The sequence below is a fragment of the Excalfactoria chinensis genome, chromosome Z (assembly GCF_039878825.1).
Source record: "Excalfactoria chinensis isolate bCotChi1 chromosome Z, bCotChi1.hap2, whole genome shotgun sequence".
NCBI classification, from domain to species: Eukaryota; Metazoa; Chordata; class Aves; order Galliformes; family Phasianidae; genus Excalfactoria; species Excalfactoria chinensis.
This window is the reverse complement of record NC_092857.1, coordinates 46,276,416-46,296,749: the sequence shown is the minus strand read 5'-3', so window position 1 is coordinate 46,296,749 and position 20,334 is coordinate 46,276,416.

Genomic DNA, 20,334 nt, shown 5'->3' with positions numbered 1-20,334 from the left:
GTGATCATCCTTATGACAGCTTTTGAAATAAATGTCATTCTATGTGTAAGTTATAGAGCTTTTCTCACCTACAAGAGAAAGGAAAAACTTTCATATCTTATATCCAAAAGAACTTGAGTACCACTGAAAGACTCTGAGACTGCTAAATCGTCCATTAAAATTAATGGAGCTTACTTGACTTGCACCTCTGAGTAAAGCAAAATTGGGCAATTTTTTGAATTCTTTGAAATAGGCCTTGCAGATGAATTGAAAGAGCAGAGAAATTACTTTGCAAGAGTATGTGAGTGTCATGCATGCCTGGGAACAAGCCTTTTCATCACAGAATGAAATGATAACTCAGAGAAAGGCATTTAGGAGTTCCTTTCTTTCTTTCTTTCTTTCTTTCTTTCTTTCTTTCTTTCTTTCTTTCTTTCTTTCTTTCTTTCTTTCTGTCTGTCTGTCTGTCTGTCTGTCTGTCTGTCTGTCTGTCTTTCTGTCTTTTTTCAGTTCTACTGAAACTGCACTGCGTGTGTCCTGATACTTGTGAAGACAAAGGGCAAAGTACAGGACACATTGATTTCCTTTTCCTTCTGCTTGTTCAGTTTGTAGATGTCATCCTTGATGAAGTCCTCGAGGAGCAACTTTCAGGTGACAATGAGAAATTACAAACATGAAAATGGCACTCTAGACTATGTGCTTCTCTGCTCTGATAGGATGCTACTCAGATGCAAACTGTCTTCTGTCCCCTGAAATGCCTGAATAACACCATAGTGTTCTGTAGGTCTCCAAATGCTGTTTACTCTACTGAAGGGTGTTGTTGCCTGAAAATATTTTTGCTTGCCCTTATGTAGCTCAGTAAACTTCTTGAACAAGCTACAATAACAGCAGAAGGAGAGTATGTCCCTTTTAAGGACTCCTCCTCCTGATAATATGGAAATAAACTAACTATGAAATATGAGGTGTTCTTGCTTGCTGTCTTTCCTCCTTTGCAGAAGTGTCAATAATTCCAGTATGTCGTTTCTGTGGAGAACTGTGCCAGTGCATTCCTGAAAGACGATTTTCATGATCTGTCCAAAAAACCCAAAACCAACTCAGAACAAAAACTCTGATAAAGTCTTGTTTTAGAAACAACTAAAGTAACAATAGTTAAACAGTTATAGGAATCCATGTTTTCCTCTGTAAAACTGTGGAATTATAGCACAGTTTGCTGCTTAGGACTGCCTGGGCCGTTCACAAAGTGTGAATTAAATCACAGAAGCCTGCATTCTCAGTGTTAGGCGCACATGTAATTTGCATTTAAACTCATAAGATTAGATGCAACTTTGAAGACGTACGAAGCAGAGTCCATTATCAGATTTTACTGTGATCCTGAAGCAGATGGTGAAATTAAAGGAATAGTCTGTTAAAAACCTAACTGGTTTTCAACATAAAAATGAGTTAGAAATGTTTTCAAATTCAGCCTACATCCATAAATCTGGGTGCCAAAAAGCATAGCTTCATATAGCTTCATAATTGTACTTTAAGAAATGTTTTTATCTTTCTTTTTGCTTTGTTTTCAAAGACGCACTGAATGGAAGAGATAAGTGAAGAGCCAGCCATATTGGGTTAGTAATAGAATGCTGTTTGAATAAAAGGAAAAACGGTTTTGTTATAACAGTTGTCATTTGTTATTGTTGTTAAATATTTGGAAGTGTTACTTGTAAAGATGAAATACATTAGTGGCATTAATTGATTTTTTTAACCAGTAATTTTCTTTTTTGTAATGCCAGTTTAGCGAAAGAAAGTTTGAAGTATGCCATGCACAAGCAAGATACAGAAAAAATTAAAGCCCTAAAGAGGGCAGACATTTTCATAATAGGGCCTGTCTAGACATTACACCAATATTCAGATGTACTTTGAAACAGGGTTCTTATGGAGATTAACCAGTGAGAATATCTCTCACATTTGCGTTGTATTCTTTCACTAGATGGTAATAGAACAGAAAAGAAGCTATAATTGCCATAACTAATACCTACATAAAATTCAGTCTTAAATTATGTGATTACGTACTGTAATACTATTCTAATTTGTTATAGGAAGTAATTTGTTATAATGAGCTTTCTTTTACATGTCAGTCCTTTTTAACATTAACAGCTTTTCCAATATGATAGATTCAAGAGTGGCTTTTGGGGATTTTTCTTACCCTCTTTTATGTATAGGTTCCTTGCAGACAAATTTAAAGTGAGTCTGATGACAGATGGCATTACAAAATTAGGTTTTTAGAGTCATAACACCCATCTTTTCCACCTAAGGTAGATTTGTAGAGTACTTGAAAAGAGGAGAAAAAAAAGAGAGAAAATTCAAAATGCAGTCTCTTATGTGCAATCTTACTGAAAAAAGTGCCTCAGAGAAAGGTGGAAAATACCTTTAAAATTATAATGTCTTTGCAATCTTTAATGTCGCTGGAAAATACTAGTTCATATGTTTTAATCCAATACCTTATTACAGAAAATGAAATTTGCAACTTTCTAACAATTATCTGCTAACATTTAGCTGAACACTGTAAAGTCTATTTATTTCTCTATATAGACATCATAGTATATATAGAAGGAGATTTAGGAGTAAACTGAGAGAGATGTGTTTTCTCCACAACTGGAAGTAATGCATATAAAATATTCACTGTAACTGATGGCCGTAGTAGAATTGTTTTTCCAAGTATACTTTACATTATTACATTTTACACCCCTATTTTTCAGATGAATGCCTGCCTCTGCGAGAAACTTTTGACTATATATATAATGTGTGTATCATTATTCACAGTAGACATTTCATAATATATCTAACGTAAAAATGTAATTAAAAGCTTGTCTTTCTCAATGAAAACTTTGATTAAGAAAACAGGGGGAAAATTGTATCCTAAAATGGGGAGGGGAGGGGAGGGGAGGGAAGAGAAGGGGAGAGGAGAGGAGAGGAGAGGAGAGGAGAGGAGAGGAGAGGAGAGGAGAGGAGAGGAGAGGAGAGGAGAGGAGAGGAGAGGAGAGGAGAGGAGAGGAGAGGAGAGGAGAGGAGAGGAGAGGAGAGGAGAGGAGAGGAGAGGAGAGGAGAGGAGAGGAGAGGAGAGGAGAGGAGAGGAGAGGAGCGTTATTATGTTTGACATTCTTTATAGTTAAAAATACATGTATATAAAGTGGAGCCTTTGTTAGGAGAATAGAGGCTGAGAAAGAACATGTTGCAGTCAGTTCATCTTTTTATCTCATTACTGCTTATCTTTTTGCTGTTATTTCTGTGGAACTGCTGTCTCCAATGCACAGGAAAGATGAAAGCTTCATAAAGTCCAAGTTTGGAAGATACTTCATAGACAAGAAAACATTATTTTCTGCATGTAATTATAACACCTCTGAAAATGAATCCAGCAATAAGTGTTAGTGTTATTATAGCTATGGAGGTTTCTTCCTTTTCTTTCAAAATCATAGCGTTCTTAAGGTTTTCTTTACAGCAGTGAGCTTCTCGCTATGTTTTCTTAAAGAAACATGGCACCAATTACGGGGAGCTCTTTAGATGTCTGTCAAATGTGTTACCATAAAGTATTTTTTTAAATAGCTACTTTCTGAAAAAATACTTTCAAATGAAAAAATGAAACAAAACAAAACCAGCCATAAAGCATATTAGAAAGCCACCAAAAAAGTATCACACTTTTAAGTTCATTAAACATGTAGAAGTTAATCAGACAACTACAGCAATAGCTCTGGCTGTAATTCTGCCAGCAGTTGTTTTAGTAGGAAATTTGTGCTGTATAGATAGCATAATATCAATTCCCTGTTACAGGAGATGAGCAGTTGCCAATGAACTGCTTGCCAGGATTGCACTGATCACATGATACCACTGTATTCAGACAAAGTTTAGAAAAAAAGATTTGACAGTATAGCAAGTTGTTCAGCCACATTGGTGCAGGTTTTAATACAAAAATATCTTTATATGATTCCCATATTAAAGAAAATATATATAAAGCCTGGATTATAAGGCACTTTTCTTTTGATTTTGTCCTCCAAAGCATCTTTATTTCCATGTAAAACCATTGTATTAAAATACACCGTTGAAAATATTCTGGCGTGCAATCTAACAAATTGGTAACAGTTCGTAATTGTCACATTCCATGTTTCTAAGTGTCATTAAAAAGTGCTGTCTCCTGCATACGTATGGATTTTCATGGTTATGCAGATCATAAAAAGATCATTAGCAGGGACTCTGAATAATGTAGTTTTGTCTAGTACATCAGTTTTATAGACATGATCCCTTTCTTTATAAGAGGAATTAAAATCACTCCTTAGAAAAAAAGAACTGAAGCTCAGTTCTATTGACAAGAGAGGATAGCTAATCATATCAAAAACTATACACAAGTACATAGTGCTGTACCTTTCAAAGCTAACTCTTGTCGTCCGTAAGTTTAAACAAAGCGATATTTGCTGACAGTCTGAATTATGGCGGTAATGTTTCTTTAACATTTATACCCAGAATTTTCATTACCCAAAGTCTGAAAACTGATGACTTGAAATAGTAATACTGGCTGCTCTCCAGTACTTTGATGGTCCTCCATGTTCTCTTACACTGGGTATGTATGTATATGACCAAATTTAAAGACTCCCTAATTACTTTAATCTCCTACTCTGTAGCTTATTAAAACAATTTACTCTTATGCATGGTCCTATGCAATTGGTGATGCTCAGAGGCTACTTGATCAAATCAGCCCATAGTCTATTTTAAAAAAAATTTATAAACAAAATATTGATACCCATTGAGAAGTAAGAAGACATGTATGGGAAAGGAATGCTTTGTACTTCCATCTTATACAGCTTTTCAAAAGAATTAGCATTTGGCTACTGTTAAGAGTCAGGGTTTGTTTCTGGGTAGAAATCTTTAATCTGATTGAAAGCTGGCAAGAAAATGCAAAAATACCAGAGGCTACATTAGAGAAGTTGGGTCAGTTACTAGAGAACCAGTGTCTTTCCTGCTGAGAACAGCTGTTTTGGATGCCATGCTATGCAATGGAGCTAAGCTGTACCATTCAGCTCTCTCTCTTCACTACCAGAAATACCTTATGAAGGCTCTTCTCTTTCTGCTATCTCAAAGATTCCAGGGATTCTTCTTTATATCATTTTAACACTCACTGTTCTTTTTCCATCTCTTCCATTTCTCAGTCACCTGTGCATTTGTGAATGAACAGACACAGTTAGGAAGCACATTAACCTCACTGGCAAGACATAGTTTAAATCTCATTCTGGTGTGGAGTGAAGATGCATCCAAGTCTACACCCTAACTGGGTAGTTCAGTGTAGCTGAGGCACAGCTGCTTTCAACTGGCCTTCCAATCAGCTCTGTTACATGTTCTTTGAACTCCTTGACCAGAGGCACTTTTATCCCTGCAACATGCAGGGACTGACTACCCTCGAAATTCTGGTTACCTCTGCCAACTCCATACTGTCTATTTATCTAATTGTTTAATTTTTACCTCTTACTGTACCAGTCCTTGCCTGCTGCAGTTTGCCATGTCTTCCTTTTATTGTTCATTTCTGATAAATTATTTTTTATCCATACAGAATTTAAGCATACTTTTTAATACACATCTACTGCTTTTTCTTCTCACAGTGGTTACTTTCACAGAGTTCATCTAAACCATATTACTGGGGAAAGAAAAAAAAAAAAAAAAAAAAAAAAAATAGGAAGGGGTTAAAAATTAAACTCAGATAGATTACAATCATTTGTAAAAGTTATGCCTGCACTAGGTATACTTAATTTTTTATATTAAGAAAGAGGAAAAGATAAAAATACTAATGAAAGTATAGTATAGTAGGATTAATTACAGCACACATTCCCAGCTCAGCATCAGTATCTGCTGGCAATGATCACTGGAGCCTTGCAGTCATTTAAAGATAAAATACGTTTATGTACATTCATCTCAGTGGAAGTTATAAACTTTAGGAGCTAAAGTCAGTAGCTTCTACAGATAGATATAGTAAGAAAAATAGAAAATCAGCACAAGAAAAAGGATAACAGAAAATAAAGTTATCTAAAAGAGAGAAGGATGTATTAAACGTTACCTGACTATTAACACTACAAATGTTTCCATTCTTTGATTTGAAAGGTCAGTCTCTGAAAAGAGATGATGAGTAAAAGGCTTCCATTAGAAGAAGAAGCTGACAACTGCTTCATTTCTAATGAAAGCCATCAAAGAGAGTACCTGATCTGGGGAAGGGGACCTGGGGGGGCACTGAAAGCACCACCAAAGAGTCACTGAAGTTGTGATCAACTGTAGTATTTTTTCCTATCAAATTAACAGAAGTAGGGATTTTAATGGATTAATTTTAATAATAAGGCTAATAAGTGGTTATGAGTGAGAATCTGTACTGGGACTGAGGCTTGATGTACCAACTAAACTTCATCTCTGTGAAATAAAGGTACAGGCTGATACCTAACTTCAGGAAGGAGCAATGAGCTGTCAGAATTAAAACTATAAAAGTATTTAATCTAGAAGACCTTAATTGGCTCGTTATATTTGCTGTGCCTGAAGTTTTCTTGCCATTTCTGGTGTTAGCATTTGATAATCATTCAGTATTTTCTTATACAAGTCATACTCAAGTCTGTTCTGTACAGCATTTGGCTTAAATTTTACAGCATGCTGTGATGGACTGGAGAAACTGGGACAATTTAATACACAGTAAAGGAGAAAATGATTGTGTTTTTCATTTTCCTATTTATTTAATCTGTTAGGCTCTCCTGTTTTATTTATTTGGAGATTAAACTCATTTTATCTTAAACCATTACCACACATCCAGGTTTTTTTTATATGCTGGAGGTTTTATTGGCAACACACAACTGCACATTTAAGGACCACAGATCTGCAGTCCTTAATGACTATATAAGTGAGAGCTGAGCCATAACAGAGAAGATGTTAGAGAGCTTTTGAGCTGTAATATAAATAACTTAGTTGGATCATTCCACTAGAATTCTCAGCAACTATATTGTTAATGTAGGTTTTGCATTGTGATTTTATTTTCCCCTTAACACTCCATTGAGAGGATAAGGTGCATAAATCCTCCTCAGACCTCTTGTTTCAGGCTGTCTGTAGATTTAGGAGGGAAATACTAGCTGATAATGATTTTTTTGTTCTGTGCTATACAATAGCATTTGTATGGAACCCACATGAAAGCTTTATTTGTTTATTTATTTTTTCTGTATATATTTTTCAGTCTCTCCATGTATTGCTTCCTTAAATACCTCAGATTTTGTGCAGAACTCTGTGTGATAGCTGCAAAAGATCCTAATGACTAAATATCATCCAACACAACTCAGTATTCAGAGGTGAACCACGCATTGCCATTGTTATCACTTTGTCATTCAGCAGAGTGCTGAAGACACCCAGGAACTGGCTTACACTTTACCAGTACTGCTAGTCTGCATGCTGGGGGCAAACAGAAGGCAGGAGGATACCATACATTGTACCATGAGTACAGACTGTAAACAAAGACCTCTGCCAGTGAGGTATGCCACTCTGAAATGTGGTGGAGTTGGATTTCTAAAGATAAGTGCTCATAGACCCAGCAGTTTGAGTCTTGGCAGAGTGTATCTTTGGTTGCCAAATGTAATATTTGAGTTTCCATACAAATATGGAATTTATTTCCATCATGAAAATCCATTCAGCTATATAAAAATAAAACAAACAAACAAACAAACAACAACAAACAACCTAAAAACACAGATTTGTTTATTTTAAGCATTATTCATGGATAAGTAAAACTAACTGTAATTCCAAGACAAATCACAAGCCTGAAGAAAGTTTTAAACATTCCATTAGACACTATGCTAACTTCATGACAATCTACTTTCTTGGTTTTAGGAATCTTTATCAGTCTTTGTTCTGTTAAGAGTGAACTGACACAAAATTGCTGTTACAGTTTTCCCTCTAGAAATCAACAAAGATGTGGCTAATTAATAGTCTAATATTTTGCATAGTCACTTACATGTACCTTGGAATTTTACCACCTATTAAAACTTAATAGAGAAAAAGTACAGGTTCCTGTCTGAGAAATGCTTAGAAACACATCAAAACACAGGACATCTGATGGAGCATAATTCAACCACTTTCTCCATCTACATCCCTTTACTCATTTTTCAAAATGAGAAGTAGTTTAATAAATAGCAGCTCTTGCCACTGTACAGATACACCGATATTGAAAAATCACTCTCATTGCAGTCAGCTAGATTTGCAGTTAAAAAAAGATAAATCAAACTGCAGTTAACTGTATCACTGCTGTCTGAAATGTTTTTCAAAGACATATTTTCAATAGGTCTATCAGTATTATCACTACTGCACTAATTTAATTTTTATTTTTCCTGCTACTAACAAACAGTTAATTGTTTCCTGAAGATTCCCAGTGCAAAGGGAGCATTAAAAGAAAGAGAAGGAAAAGATAAGCCTAAGTGTGCATAAGAGAGAGAGAAGAAAATTAAATATAAATCAAGAAAATAATATTCAGAAGGATGCAATTGTAGAGGAATAGCTAGCACCAGACTTGGAAGCCAGCTAACAAAAGAGTTTTTATTGTGGGATATGAAAATGAACAATGTACAAGACAGTAAGCCCTATCTAAAATGAAGACATCAGGATGAGGATGTTTCCTCATCTCTCATTCTGAGAAGAACAAGAAGTAGCAAAGAAAAGTAATAGGAAGAAGGCTAGGGCTAGAAATAGGTCAGTTTAAAGAGTGATTAGATGGCTTACTCTTAGAAGAGTGTGGTTTTGGCATATCCTTCAGTTTGTACAAGCTGGAGAATATTTAAACTATACTACACCACTGAAATACTTCGGTATCTTATATTTCTGTTTTTCTCTTCTGCAGAACTAACTATTTGAAAATGACTGTGTCACATCGACACCTCTGTCGTGGATGGGAGTTGGCAGGATTCCCCATCAAACCATTCACCTCAGGATAATTGAATGGATCTACTCATTCCAAACAAACAAACAAATTAATAAAAATAAAATAAAAGAGGAGTAGTATGCTGACAAAACTGCAGCTCAGGGTGTTTTTTTTGTTTTGTTTTGTTTTGTTTGTTTCTTTGTTTTTTCTTTTTTCTTTGTATAAATACTGTTCTAGAAATTGAGAGGTCTATATTGAAAAAAGTAAAAAATCAAAAACTAAATCAAAAAGCTTCTCTGCCAAGCCAGGTTGTTCTAATAGAAGTCAAGGTATGTAGAAAGTATTGATTGTTTACAATACAAGTGCAATTTGGAAAATATTAGACTTCAAGACTCTTCTTGAACTTTTTCCTCGCATAAGTAGCTTTATCAAATGTGATAGAATTGTAGCATAGAATAAACCAGGATGAATGACAAATGCATCGGATCTTACCCTAAAGGGTACTGAAAGTTGAATTTCCTACTGGGTCATACCACTTACTGGCAGTTCTTCTTTGAATTACCCTTGAAGAGGGGTACGTTGGTATAGACCTGCTTACGTGTGTGCACTTGTACAGTATTCATCAATGCTGCAAGCTATCTGTGTACTACTAACCAGTCCAGGTTAGTTACAGTAAGATACTGAATGCACATCAAGGTTTCTACCCTGTGGGTGGTTTGGATATAAATTCAAAACCTGGCAGAATCTTTGAAGAACTCAGTAGAAAGGTGACTAGATTAGCTCACAGACCTTCCTTTTTGTTGTTGTTGTTAATCGTTTGAAAAATATTGTTTTGAAGAGAGTATTCTGCTCAGAGACTACTGGCACTGTGATCACTCTTGGAGTTTATTTCAGTGTGGTTATTTAAACATAGTGGTTAAACAAACCTCTGCATTTGGTAGCAGGATGAGTTTCTCCTGATTAAATACAGGTATTGCTCTTGGTGTGAATCTGGACAAAGGTGGTTTGCTCTCTGTCACTAAAGGGGAGCCATCACACACACACACAAAATGTTTTGTCTCTTTCCTGCAGTTCTAACGAATTCTGCACTTTCTGACCTTGCACTTCTGCACTTCTGACCTCTACTCAGTCCCTGTGGGAAAAACATGGAAGGTAAAAGAAGCCAAGCATCCAGAAATATTTGGAATTATGCTTTAGAAATAAAAAATGTTACAGAAGGGAGACATATTCTGACTCTACAAAGTGCTGTGAATGTTGGCATAATGAAGCTCTTAATTGGAAGTATATTGCTTCTTGATCTCTGTTGCATTGAGTAAATGGTTTGCAGCTACGTAAAACTACAAGAAATTTTGACATGGATGCCTCTTGCATTTAAAGCATATTTATCTGGTGAGAATTTGCCTGTAGTTGTTATAAACCGTGATGTCCATTATTCTTTTTTATGCTATTAGTATTCTTTATGTTCAAAACTGACCTCAAGCTTTTCTCACAGGAGAGCACTCTCAGCCCTCATCCAGTAATTTGTAAAACTTTATTGTTCTAAATGTTTGTTAGATCATATGAAAAACATTCAAATGTACTTTTATTGAAAAGAAATATATAGTTATTCAGTGAAAAGCTTTGACCTTTAAGATCATTACAAACATTTGCCTTTTCTTTTTCTACACAGGTTACAAAAATCACCTGGAATTTTTTCTATTATCTGATTGGACAATTCATCTCATTATGCAACAGAAAACACTCTGGGAATTGCATTTTACAACAAAATCCATAGGTCACTCTGAAAGTAATGCCTCCTATTTATTTCTATGGAAACTACTTCAGTTGCAAAGACCAAATTGATGCTATTTGATAGAGCAAATTCTCAGCAACAGAACACAGTCGCCAATATTACATTTGTGTTTTTGTCAGCTGTGTACAAAAGCCTGCCCTCTACAGTTGATAACAAATCTGCAGCAGTGGAGGTGACCCATTGCCACTGTTCCCACTGCTGAAATGCACCACCCACCACCTCACTGTGCTCACATCCGCTGATTGGTCTCTATGTGTTCAGCAAGCATCACTTAATGCCAGTGAGTGCCACTTTTTCCACACGGAGGGATTCACTGGGACACCTTTGCTTCATCTACATTTCCATGTCAGATGTCATCCTGTCAAAATAACCTTCTGTTGCAATCTGTTGCACTGCAACAAAATATAATGGAATACTGGTGAGAAGGTTCAATTTCTACTGCTGTACCACCAACATCTGCCTCTCATATCATGAGCCAACATCATAAAATAGGAGATATTATGTTTGGGGCAGCCCTCATATTTGTGCTATATTTATTTTTTAGATATATGTTACCCTTTCTATCTAATGTCTGTACAGCTGAGAAACCTCTGTTTAAAAGGGGAACAGAAACTTTCAGTACTTTTGTCCAACATCTTGGTATCCACAAGTTGGTTCTTTACATCCCAAGTCTATTAAAAAGCAGCCTTTCTCTTAGCAGAAAGAACTGTGTGAACTTTGAAAATTTCAAATATTGCAATGACTACTTAATATCTTTGTCCCCCAACATTTTCTTTACTATGCATTTCTCCCGCCATCTTGCCTGAAAGATTTTATCTGGAATGATCTGTTACCTCTTGTTCTTCACAAAATGGAGGGCCCAAGGTTGTTGCCATTACAATGAAAGACTTACCTGAAATACTCAAAAGTTAAAACACATTCCCATGAACAAGCTTGTTTCAAACCAGAGAAATATGCCAACACAGATGTTTTAACTATTAGACATTTGGGTACCATTCCATATCTGCTTCACTACTTTGAAGGGCTAAGGAGAAAAGTTGATCTCATTTTTGCCTAGTTTCAGAAGGCAGTATGCAGGTGCAAATTCAGGTTGAGATACCTGCCACTGAAGCATTGGTGTTAAGCCTATGTTTATGCTTCATCTTTCCTACTAATTAGTATAACTTTTTTTTTTTTTTTTTTTTTTTTTTTTTTTTTTTTTTTTTGTGTGTGTGTGTGTGTGTGTGCTTAACATGGAAGCTTATGTGAATCAGATTTTGAGTGTTTATCTTGGTAATGAATTGTAAAAGGGAACATATCTGATCACCTGAAACGTGGATGTTATAATGCCTAAGTCACACTTGTGAGGAGAGATGTTTATCTGTGGAAGCTGGCAAAAATACTAACTGTGTGACTACAGTGAAAAGGGAGACTGTTTACTATCTTTTTTTGACAACTGGTATTTTATCATGTGTAGTTTAATTGTAAATTATGAATGTAAGTTGTTGTAATTATTGAGTCTCTGTAAGTTCAAACTGAAAGTCTTATGGAAGCAAAGGCTTTAGAAAGATACGAATCTTGTATTTTGTCTGTTAATGGCTTTGGAACAAATAGGTTTTCTTTTATCTTGTGAATCTAAAAAATGATCTGCTTCTCCAAAGTGAATTTGTTTAATTGCGAGAAAAATATTATCTCTTCTTGCAAATCACGTATTTTATCCTTCCTATCATAGCTCCTGGTTTCCATGTACTGGAAACTGCCAGGAAAGATTCATTAAAAACAGTTAAATTGACATTCATTTTAAAATTATTATTATTGTTGTTGTTGTTGTTATTTATTCAGTTGCATTTAAAACTTAATTTTGTAGTTAAGGCCTGAGTGAGCCCTTATCCACCATGTTCAGACAATAGATACATAGAAAAAGAGATGGCTTTACAGAAGCTAACAATATAAGGAGCTTAGTGTCATACTCTGGCTCATTTAGGTGTGGCCATTGTCTCCAAATATATCAGCTACCACTTACACAATGCAGTTTTATAACTGAAATCAATCAAGCTGTTTGGTGGATGTGTATATCCTGCAGAAAATAACCACACATACTCTTTCTCCAACTTCCAAAATGTTAATATTTACACTAAAAGACTTGCCAAAAAGATATGTCGTATATAAACATATATGCAGATATATTTATCAATTCAGTTTTTACTGACATTTCTTTTGCCAAATACACTTAGTCATACAAAGCCATATATCCTTACAGTCTTTTACATTAAAGTGTAAATATATCATCATTGGCCACAGTTATATATTTAATTTGTCTTTGGAAAATGCAATATAAATTTTAAAGATTAAGTATTCCATTTGATTTTGTGCCAAACAGTCTTTTCTTTCTGCCACTTCTTTCATTCCTGTTAAGTAAATTTACACTGAAGATTTTATACTTTATCTTGAATTCATTTACTTAAATGTTCTTTCTTGTAGCAGTCTTTTTTTTTTTTTTAATTGAGTCTAAAAGTTCATTGTTAATGACTCAATGAACAATATGAACATTTCCATGTATATGTTGCACATTTAGAATATTCTCCTTTTTTTTTTTTTTTTTTTTTTTTTTTTAATTGAACGAGCCTGAAAAATGAGTTTCTATGTGGAAATTCAAAGAATAGATGTTTTTAAATCTGCTTCTGTATTTGTGATTTCAATTGCATGCAGAGCTATTCCTGTTCCTGAAGTCTGCCTGCTGCCTTACTATTTCCACAAGCTGAAAAATGGACACTCAATAAGAACTTTTAGTTGCAGATTGCACAACAAGCCTTCCTTCATTCCTTACTACTACATACCGTCCCTGCTAACTTTGGGATTTATTCACTACATCCTGTTCTTCCAGACACCATGTGAGAGTGCCTCATCAGTTACAACCTTTGCATTGTAAGTAGGAAAGTCATCACAAAAAATTACCTGGACCTACATATTTTACTTCCCAGGGGGTTAGAGCTGCTTTTATAATGCTGTTCATGAAGTCTCAAAGAACTGCAGGAACCTCTCAAATTTAGCACTGTCCCACACCGTGCCAAGCACAGGTTATTTCATAAACCCCATCACATCACTATGTTTCCCCTTGCATTAGAAACTATGTCTAAAAAGCCTTTATTATTAAAATGTTTGCATTTCCTTTGATAAAAATGTGACTATTTTTCTTTTGTCTGAATAGCATAAGATCCTTTTTATTTATTTATTTCCCAGTGGTAGAGGAGAAAGGACTTATATTATTGCACAGATAAGAAATCACAGCAGGAAGGACTAGTTTCACAAAGGAGATTTGCTACTATTGCACAGCCTTGAATCCTTGAATTTCCTTGTAGCAGAAATCATGTCAGCCATTTCCTACCTACAACCTATTCAGTATAGGAAGGAGGAGCACTTATTACAAATCGTTCATATGATATCTGAGACAGACACCAACAGGAGAATAAGAAATAAAATGAAAATAAATTAGAGCTAGAAAAACTAAACTCCCTAAGGATGTCCAGCTACCTCTGAATTTAGTTAGCAACTGCTTCTATAATTGATTTGGGATTTGCCAAAAGTTGACCAATTCAATTACTGTGAAGCTCAGTGAGAATGTCTCAGTTAATGCCACCTACTGCCTGAAAACTTGACCCAGGACACACAGTCTAGCAGTCCTTCCTCTCAAGAATCAAAGAAAATCCTCTTCAATATCTTTATTGTCCCCATCAATATCTTTATGTCCTCTTAAATATCTTTATGTCCTCTTCAATATCTTTATTGATGACCTCGATGAGGGCATTGAGTGCACCCTCAGTAAGTTCGCAGATGACACTAAATTGGCTGGGAGTGTGGATCTGCCTGGGGGTAGCGAGGCCCTACAGAGGGATCTGGACAGGCTGGAGAGCTGGGCTGAAGCCAATGGGATGAGGTTCAACAAGACCAAATGCCGAGTCCTGCACTTCGGCCACAACAACCCCAGGCAGCGCTATAGGCTTGGGGCGGAGTGGCTGGAGGACTGTGTGGAGGAAATGGACCTGGGGGTACTGATTGATGCACGGCTGAACATGAGCTGACAGTGTGCCCGGGTGGCCAAGAAGGCCAACGGCATCCTGGCTTGTATCAAGAATGGTGTGGTGAGCAGGACTAAGGAAGTCATCCTGCCCCTGCACTCGGCATTGGTGAGGCCTCACCTCGAGTACTGCGTCCAGTTTTGGGCACCTCAGCACAAGAATGATATGGAAGTACTGGAGCAGGTCCAGAGAAGGGCAACGAGGCTCGTGAAGAGCTTGGAGAATCAGCCCTATGAGGAGAGGCTAAGGAAGCTGGGGCTGTTTAGTCTGAGGAAGAGGAGGCTGAGGGGAGACCTTATTGTCATCTTCCAGTACCTGAAAGGTTCTTACAGTGAGAGTGGGGCAGGTCTCTTCTCACTAGTGACAAGTGACAGGACGAGGGGAAATGGCCTCAAGTTGCGCCAGGGCAAGTTCAGGTTGGATATTAGGAAGAACTTCTTTACAGAAAGGGTGGTTAGGTACTGGAATAGGCTCCCCAGGGAGGTGGTTGAATCGCCTTCCCTGGATGTGTTTAAGAGCCGTTTGGATGTGGTACTCAGGGATATGATTTAGCAGAGGTTTTTTTAGAGATGGGGTACTGGTTAGGCTGCGGTTGGACTTGATGATCTTCAAGGTCTTTTCCAACCTGGGTAATTCTATGATTCTATGAAAATATTTTAATCTGTGTATTTCAACTAAGCACAGTAATCTAGTCTATCTTTATTCAACATCCTAACATACCTGTTTGTAAAGTGGTTTAACTTATATTCATATAAATCTGTATTAAGAAAAGTCTTCTAGAACCTGTTCATAGCTAGGGAGATACTATGATCTGGTATTAAATGCCAGTGTATGTCATGTATTCAGTATTTACAAGAAACATTTCTGCAGACCAGGGCCCGTACATTTTAGATGTTTTTGCACTTCTGTAATTTGAAAGATTTCCTGATGGAATTAGTGTTACTATTTCAGTGTGTCACAATTTTTCCAAGTCATAGACATTACACAGCCTTCTACTGTACATGTACTATATTAAGAACAGAAAACTGAATACCTATAATGACCTGCACAAATCTTACAGAGAGGATACAGCATGTCTCTTTGCATCTGTCTGGCCTTTAAAACCACGAAAAACTTGCATGAACAATACAAGTGAGTAGGAAAAGGGAATGCAAAAGATGATCACAGTACTTGCACAAGTTTAGCTGTATCTGAAGCTGAAGAATAAATTTAGCACTGCTGTGTTGTTAACTGTTAAGAAAATACTTTGTTATGAATATTAAATATGCCTTTACAATCTTTTAAACGCTGGTCTAGACAAAATAAATTCTATCCAACTTCTCATTTATTTTAAGATAACAGATACTAAAAGATATTCAGACATACTTTTAAAATGCTTCTTAATGATCTATAATTACTGTAGGAACTGCTCCTTTCTCAGTCATTTAATGGCATCTTATTGTAGAGTTTGAACAAATATGCCATAGAATAACTAAACAACAAGGAAAATAAGAATATTGTCATTGGGATTAATTTTGGCATAGTAAGTAATAGTTGTTGTGAATTACTTTTAAAAATACTCATGTTTATTTAAGAACAAAAACATGGCACACTAAAGAACTAGCGAAGCCAAACTGTGTCTGACTTGGAAAATGCTTTCAAGATAATGCTGAGAAGATTCTTTGGGTTTTATATACACAACTTATTTCTGAGAAGTACAAATTAATTTTAAATGTATTTTAAAAGACAGGGTACACACATAGATAAAGTTATGCTCTAAAGTGCAGTTGACACACCTGCTTGCATGTAAACTCACGGACCTTCCAAAGTACTGAGTCACCCAGATTGATACTCCAGTACATGAAGTGGAATGAACTGGTGTGACTCTTCCTAAGTTTGAAAAATTAGCAAACTGTTGAGAACATTCACTGTAGAAAATAGATTCTCTGCAATTACTCTAAAATTACTCTAAAAAACTCTTTGTGCTGAGTATGGTATCTCTTCCTATGAGAAATGTTGCAACAGAAACACTCAAATCTTTTCCAGGCATTTCTTTGGAGAATCAGCAGGTGTCTATTTCTATCATCATCCCACATGCTTCGTCTTTTCATAAGTTTTCATTATCTTCAGATGAATGCAGTGGTTGACATTAGATAATCAATATTTTGACTTTTTCTTGATAAACCAGGCTATTCCTTTCACTAGCAACATGGTGTGGTGTACTATTCGTACAATTTCTGTTAACATTCCTCCAGTTAAGCTCACTATGACTATATTTGCAGTCTGCTCACCAGCTATGAAATGCTGAATTGGTTGAGATCTAACTGTATAGATAACCATAAAAAGAGGTTATTTAGCTTTGGTACCCTTATAATGGATGTTATGTTGTAAATCTGATTGTAAAATTTGCAGGTTTGCTGTTCATAGAGTTGATGCATTATGTTCATGCATGCAGTCAGTCCAAGAACAGAGAAAGTACCATGACATGTTGAGCTCACCCATTTCTTATGAATTATTAATTGCAGTTAATGATCTGTACCATTCTCTAAAGTTATGTATGCAAAAATTACTGGACATGAATGCTTTTGAGCCTATTTGTAAACAACCAGCAAACCAGTAAAGAAAACAGTTTGTTGTTCTTCTACTACCAAATGGGCAATTGCCCTTTCATCTCCTGACTTAGGTAGTGCTCTGTAGGCTCTGTGGCTGATGTAAAGTGGAGAGAGATTTCAATGAGAAGCAGGTAGAGTGTATTGGCCCTTCATAACCTAAGCCAACATAGTCTCCTGCCCAGAGTAATCCTTTCTTTCTCCTTGGTTCCAGTTCCTACCATCTTCTTTGTGCTGTCCCTAGCATGCACTTATTCAGCAGTGATCTGTCAGAAAGCCAACTTGCCAGAAAAAGCAAATCATTTTCTGTTGAATGTGTGATAAAATGACTCAGTGGAGTGCCATTCAAACACAGAAATTTTCAGGAGCAAGGAACTAAAAAGGCTGTACTGTAGGAAGCCATGTGTGACAGGAAGAAAGAGATTAGAAGAGTAAGGTGAAACCTCTGACTGCTTATTGGTGTTGGACTTTTTGACTCAGTAAAATTTGAGTTAGAACTCATAGCCAGGGTAGAGATGACAAGTCTGTAAAGAGAAAGAGTAACACGCTTTTCAGTAACCTTCAGTAACAGGTAGAAAACTGGTCCAACCGTTGTGCTCAAAGCTGAAAGAATGAACGTCCTTACATAGTGTGTCAGATGTCAATGCATTTTCCTCTCACAGTTTGGCAATGGAACAGCACCTCAAAATAAAGTAAAAAACTGCGTAATCCACGTGATTTTTTTTTTTTTTTAATATTTATTTTAGATCTGTTTGTTAAAATGAATAAAAATTGGCTTTCTCCTTAAAAAAAAAAAAAATCTTTTAAACTAGATATATAAAGGAGTAATTTCTTTTCTTTACTTAACGTTCTTACTCTTGGGGACCACCGTTCACTGTAAAACATGAGATCTGAGTTCATGGTTTCTGGCATGTGGCATTTCCTCTGACTGTAGTGTAATGTCTCATCCTCCATCCTGTCACCCAACACAGTGAATCATTGGTTCAGTCATCAGCTGCCTACTTGTTGTGTTCAAGTGGCATACACACACAAAAAAAATAAAAAAATTAAAAAAAAATGGAGTGCTTCATCATGACTTATTATGATTGATGACCAGGTATAAGATACCTGCCTGTCTGTGGGGGAATCTGGTGAATTCAACTGCCAGCAGTAAAACTGGAGAAATTTGAAAAATATACCCTGAACATTTATTTGCAGAAAACTGTCATGGGCAAATGCTTGTTTTTAAAGATACATTCTATCAAAACATGCAAACAAACAAAAACCAATGTACCAAGAAATTTCTCTTCTTAATTATTACTTACATTCTAGTTATATTTTTTTTTGCATGCTTCAGTATTCCCCCTACCCCCTTCTTCTTTTATTTTTCCCATTGAAAAGCCTGTAGCAAGTATTTATTTCACATACAAGAAATATAGTCAAAAAAGATATTGATTACTGCAAATTAATAAGGGGGCTGGCTGGACAACTTCCAACATTAAGGCTGAGAAAATGCACTCTGATATTTCACAGCTCTAAGGGGAGAACTGACTCCAGTGTTGTGGAAGATAGGCAGAAGCAGGCGATTTTAAAATGGCAACAAAGCTATCTAAAAAGCATAGACAAAACTGAGATAACAGGAGGAAAGAATATAGGTATGAAAATTGCTCTCAAGACTACAGAAATGTGGAGAAAGAGAACTCCTGTATTTCTAGACAGAAATACGTGCACATTTGCTCTGCAGATAATGGCAGGTAGACTCAATGATTCTCAAAGTCTTAAACTGACTTCTGCCAGCTACAGTGTACGTAAGTGTCCGAGAGTTCTGTCAGGACATGGCAGTTTGCTGCCTTTATCTGATTGTGAAGTGGTTTACATTAGCCATGGTATTTATACCACATAAACTACAATTATAATTGTAATTGTGTAAAGGTAACTTTTGTCACTCAATGTGATTTTTAGCTCCAGAGAGATACGAGACAGTCCGACTGCAGAATATCAACAACAAATAGCTAATTAAATAAAATACCATTCATTACAAGTTAATTAAAACTACCAGTCTGTCTCTGTTAGGTAATTGTAGTGCACTTGATAGCATGCCAAGTTTTAAATGTACAGAGAAAATAAGACAAAATAGTTTTGAAAGATAAAAATCATAATCTTTTTTGAATGTGGTGAGGTGCATACTGGGAACACTGATTTTCATGTTAATGACAACCAGTAAGGGAAAAAATCTTAGATATTTAAGGGGAAACTTTAAAGTGTTTGGTCACTAACAATCATAAAACTTTACTACTCACAATAGAAATTTTCATTTCTTTAATTATACCAATACATACTTCTCAGTACTGATGTCACAATGGTAGTAAACTGCCACACTCCCAATACTCTCCAGTAACCATCAAATGTTTGGATTATTCTAAGAGAAGTCACAGTTTATCTGCAGTTCAAAGAGTCATACATCTTCCTAAAATTCAGATTTAATGCTTGTAACACTGGGGATTAGCAATTACTAATTACGCTCCAAATATAGAAAGTGTAGCAAGCTGAGCCCTTGTTGGATCAGAGAGTAATACTTTCTCTTTCACGATTGCAGCTAAATTTAAGTTTGAGGCCGATGAACAGAAACAAAAAACCATGTAGAGAAACAAGACTTCCCCCCCCCCCCCCCAATTCAGTGAAGTCTAATGAAATGGTCCCTCAATTCCTGGATATATAATGTTATTTCCTTCAAAAGGAATTATTATCCACCGAAGGATTCTGAAGATACTGATGGAGGTGATAGCCAATTTGCTTTCCATCATCTATCAGTGTTCCTGGTCAACCGGAGAGGTGCCAGAGGATTGGAGGCTTACCAGTGTTACCCCCCAATACAGGAAGGATCATAAAGAAAATCCGGGGAAGTACAGACCTGTCAGCCTAACTTCAGTGCCAGGAAAGGTTATGGAGTAGATCATCTTGAAGGAGATCACACAGCATGTGCGGGACAGTCAGAGGGTCAGGCCCAGCCAGCATGGATTCATGAAAGGCAGGTCCTGCTTGACCAAC